The 5,226-nt window shown below is 39.4% G+C and overlaps 1 pseudogene; it reads right to left on the reverse strand.

Moving 5' to 3' along the window:
* Nucleotides 1–201: 201 nt before the first annotated feature.
* On the reverse strand, nucleotides 202–949 carry LOC107145006 (annotated as a pseudogene).
* Between the last annotated feature and the right edge of the window lie 4,277 nt (nucleotides 950–5,226).

The following is a 5,226-nucleotide window of genomic DNA, read 5'->3' on the forward strand; positions in this document are numbered from 1 at the left end:
CAGAGGGAACAGAAAGCTTATCAGGGTGTGCTTTATAACTTTTGTAGAGAAGTTGAAATCAAAGGAAGAGAAACTCCAGAAAATGAACAGAAGGAACAAGTCGTACTTCTAAAATCAGATGAAAATATTGTAATTTTTTGCCCTGAGGCTTTGAGCTCTTTGATCTAAAAAAATCTTTCAGACCCAGCAACATGGGCCCATTTATAGTTTTATCTTGACCTTTTTTTTCAGAGCTCTCTTGATGTCTCTATCCCTCAGACTGTAGCTGAAGGGGTTCAGCATGGGGGTGACCACTGTGTACATCACTGAGGCTGTGGCAGCAGAGCATGAGTTTTGGGTCACAGCAGAACTAAAGTCCACCCCCAGGAGGGTGCTATAAAATAAGGAACCACGAAGAGGTGAGACACACATGTGGAGAATGCTTTGTATTTTGCCTCAGCTGATAAGATTGCACTCATGGAGGACACTATTCTGGAGTAATAATAACGGATACCAGCAAGGGGGCCTCCATCCAGTAGCAAAGGTGCAAAATACATCACTTTGTCATTAAGAAAAGTGTCAGAGCAGACAAGTAGGACCAGTTGATTCAGTTCACAAAGTGTGGGATTTCCAGGTCTGTGCAGAAGGACAGCCACAATGCCATTAAAGTTTCTAGTAAGGAATTCAGGACATTTATGACCCAGCATGCCAGCACCAGCACTCCACAGACCCTGTGGTTCATGATAACAATGCAGTGCAGAGGGCGGCAGATGGCCACATATCCGTCATAGGCCATCACGCCCAGGAGGAAGTTGTCCAACCCTACAAATAATATAAAAAGGTAAATCTGTATGAAGCAGTCTTCATGTGTTATGGCCTTGCTCTGTGTCTGGATGTTCACCAGCATCTTTGGGACGGTGGTGGAGGTGAAGCACATGTCCACAAAGAACAGGTTGGAGAGGAAGAGGTATATTGAAATAAAACAAAACTAAAATAAAACTTCCATCAAAAGAACTAATGTAGACCTCAGCTGTGTATCCATCTGATCCTGGGCTTTTCTTGGTTGGTAGGCTTCTCATGGAGTCTTCTTGTTCATTGCTTAAAAGTGATCCGTCTAACTTGTGTATATCATCCTGATTGAGTTTGGGCAAATCCTATGACTCTAGAAATTTATCGATGCCTTCAATATTTTCTTTTTTATTGGAATACAAATTTTCAAAATAATTTCTAATTATCTTCTGTATTTCTGTAGTGTCCATCATGATATTTCCTTTTTCATCGTGGATGTTAGTAGTTTGACTTTTCTCTCTCCTTCTCTTCATTAGCATGGTTTATCAATTTTATTTATTTTTTCAAAGAACCAACTTTTTGTTTTGTCAATTTTTTCAATTTTTTCTTTTGTTTCAATTTCATTGATTTCAGCTCTGATTTTAGTTATTTCCTGTCTTCTATTGCTTTTGGTGTTGATTTGTTCTTTTTCTAGACCTTTGAGATGTAATGTCAGACCACTTATTTGTTGACTTTTTTTCTTTTAAGGAATGAACTCCTTAAAAAAGTAGCAGGATATAAAATCAACACCCATGAACAAAGGCATTTCTGTACATCAGTGACAAATTTTCTGAAAGAGATATGAGAAAAATGACCCCATTTACAATAGCCTCCAAAAAACAAAACTTGGGAATCAACTTAATGAAAGAGGTGAAAGACCTCTACAATTAAAACTACAAAATGCTACAGAAAGGAATTAAAGAAGACCTTAGAAGTTGGAAAGATCTACCCATCTCTTGGTTAGGCAGAAATGATATTGTCAAATGAACATTTTTCCAAAAGCCCTAAACAGATTTCATGCAATTCCAATCAAAATACCATTGGCATTCCTCATAGAAACAGAAAAAGCAGTCATGAAATTCATTTGGAAAAATAAGAGACCCAGAATAGCTGAAGCAATCCTTAGCAGGACGAGTGAAGCAGGTGGCATCACTATACCAGACTTGAAACTATACTATAGAGCAATAGTAACAAAAATGGCATGGTATTGACACGAAAATAAACTTGTAGGCCAATAGACTTGTAGACTTGTACAGAATAGAGGACACATCGACAACCCCACATAAATACAGTCATCTCGTATTAGACAAAGGTGCCAAAACATATGTTGGAGAAAAGACAGCCTCTTCAACAAATGGTGCTGTGAAAACTGAAAATCAATATGCAGCAAAATGAAATTAAGGCCCTATCTCTCACCATGCACAAAATTCAAAGTGGAGCAAGGACCTAGGAATTAAACCAGAGACTCTGTGCCTAATAGAAGAAAAAGTAGGTCCAAATCTTCATGATGTTGGATTAGGGCTAGGGCCTGACTTCCTTAATAAGACTGCAATAGCACAAGAATTAAATTCAAGAATCAATAAATGGGATGGATTCAAACTAAAAAGTTCTTCTCATCAAAAGAAATAATCAAGAAGGTGGATAGAGAGCCTATTGAATGGAGAAAATTTTTACCACACACAATCAGAGAACTAATCTCTAGGATATATAAAGAACTCAAAAATCTTAACACCAAAAAAAACGAATAACCCAATCAATAAATGGGCCAAGGAACTGAACCAACACTTCTCAGAAGATGATATACAATCAATCAACAAATATACAAATATATGAAAAATGGTCAACATCTTTGGAAATTAGAAAAATGCAAATCAAAACTACGCAAAGATTTCATCTCACTCCAGTCAGAATGGCAGCTATTAAGAATACATACAAGAATAAGTGTTGGTGAGGATGTGGGGAAAAAGGCACACTCATACATTGTTGGTGGACTGCAAATTTGTGCAGCCAATATGGAAAACTTGGAATGGGACCACCATTTGATCCAGCTATCTCACTCCTTGGTCTATACCCAAAGGACTTATAAACAGCATACTACCCACATCAATGTTTACAGCAGCAAAATTCACAATAGCTAAACTGTAGAGCCAACCTAGATGCCCTTCAGTAGATGAATGAATAAAGAAACTGTGGTATATATACACAATGGAATATTACTCTTTATTAAAAGAGGATAAAATCATGGCATTTGCAGGTAAATGGATGGAGTTGGAGAATATAATGCTTAGTGAAGCTAGCTAATCCCCAAAAAACCAAATGTTAAATGTTTTCTCTGATATGTGGATGCTAACTCATAATATTGATGGGGCAGTGTGTATGGGAGGAATGGAGAAACCCTAGATACGGCAAAGGGGAGTGAAAGGAAGGGAGGGGGGATGAGGTAGGAAAGATGGTGGAATGAGATGGACATCATTGCCCTAAGTACTGTATGAAGACATGAATGTGTACAACCAGAGACATGAAAAATTGTGCTCTATATGTGTACTATGGATTGAAATGCATTCTGCTGTCATGTATAACTAATTAGAATAAATAAATTTTAAAAATAACTAAAATAACCATCATCATGAGTCTCTAAGTTCAAGATTGACAAATATCTGTAAATAAAATAATAAAAAAAGTTTTCTTTAGGAGCAGTGAAAGAAGTGTTATTCCAACTTATAATGTTTTCACCCTGTAAAAACATAAGTGGATCCAAATATGCTTAGGACACTGGACATAGCAGTAGGAGTGATGGAGTGAGTAACCACCATGGTTTGAGCATCACCAATGCTCCCTTCATGAGTTCCCACCACACACGTGGGCCAGGAGTCTACCTGCATCTTCCCACCTATCCCCAGCAGTAAACCTGTGAAGCCAGGTGCCTATTCCAACTATGCAGAGAGGCCATCTCTGTAGACATAAGGAAACTCCTGTGTTTGAAACTTGGGCTTCTGAGAAAGACACAGTCGATTTTCACTTGAATATAACAGAATATGTTCCACAAGAGGGGAAAGGGTGTTGCTACTCATAAAAATAGAACCACCCCAAGGAATAAGGGAATAATAAGGAAAAACAGATAAGAAAATAGAAGAAAATGGTAAAAAAGGAACTTGATTGTTATAGATCATGCAGAGGAAGATTAAATATAAAAAGCAGTGGTGGGGTGAATCAGCAACGTGACCAACTCTTAGATTTGGCTACATGAAATTCATAAACTCACATTTTCCCTTTCTAAATTTCAAGACATATATAAAGAGCTCAACGGTAAGCAGCAATCTTAGTGAAAATAACTTCCAATTCTTTCTTTGGATGCAGAATATAAAGATGCCCAGTTCCCACAGAAGCAAAGTATTTGCAATTGCAAATTGAAAGAAAAAGGCTAACTGCCGCAGTCTGGCTGGGCACAATTCAGGAGCCACTTGTCAAAAGAAACTAACTTTATTTTTAGAACACACACACCTAATCACCCAGCTCCTCAGGAAAAACCTTCAGAGCCCAACTGCCACCACCGGCTTCCCACAAGCCTCTCAACCTCCCACACTCCTCCTGCTCTTGAGGCTGATTGGCTGGGTCATGTGGGCAGAGCCAAAAAAAGTCCTCCAATGAGCAGCTCCCTGGTCTGAAAGGACGGGGAAACAGCCCAATGAGCATCACCGCAGAGGAGCCAATCAGTTGACAGCTAGAAGTTTGCTGGGGCCCCTGTGAGCCAATCATCAGCTGGCAGCTGGTAGTTTTTGCTGGCAGCTGGAAATTAGTGCTGGCAGCTGGAAGTTTTTGCTGGGGCCCCTTCGGCTGTGGCTCTCAACAGCTATCAAGCTAAAAAATGTACTTACCCCGGGCAGTAAGGAAAGAACTTCAAAATAAAGCCCTTTAATTTTCTCTTTTGACCCATCAAATAAAAACTATTTCACTCAAGTGACCTACCAGCACGAGAGAGGATGCTGTGAGATGTGTGACCCCTGAAGGAGGGTCGGAGGAGCCCATTAGTCTCCCCTTTGTAATGAAATGGAAGTGGCTTGAATACACTCCAGGTTGAAATTAAATAAAGAAATGCTCTCACCTCACTGCACAATCTGCCACCCCTGAGACTTATTTTGCCCAACCTGCTACTGGTGAGTTCCGTGGATATGTTCTCATTTTATGAAAAATACTTGATACACTTTCCCAGTCTTGTCCAATTGGACTCTGTTACCATTATATGTTGTCAGCAATGATCTAATCATTGCAGATCTGAGAGTCACTTCTTTTTTTTAACATGTTAACCAGTGGCAGATGAGTGAGTCAGCACTCAGCTCTCTCAGTTCTGGGCTGGCTGGGTGGATGTTGTCAGCTTCTGTTCTTGCTGAACATTTCCTGCAGGACCTACCAGGTCTGAGA

This window comes from Marmota marmota, unplaced genomic scaffold, assembly GCF_001458135.2.
Source record: "Marmota marmota marmota unplaced genomic scaffold, marMar, whole genome shotgun sequence".
Lineage (NCBI taxonomy): Eukaryota > Metazoa > Chordata > Mammalia > Rodentia > Sciuridae > Marmota > Marmota marmota.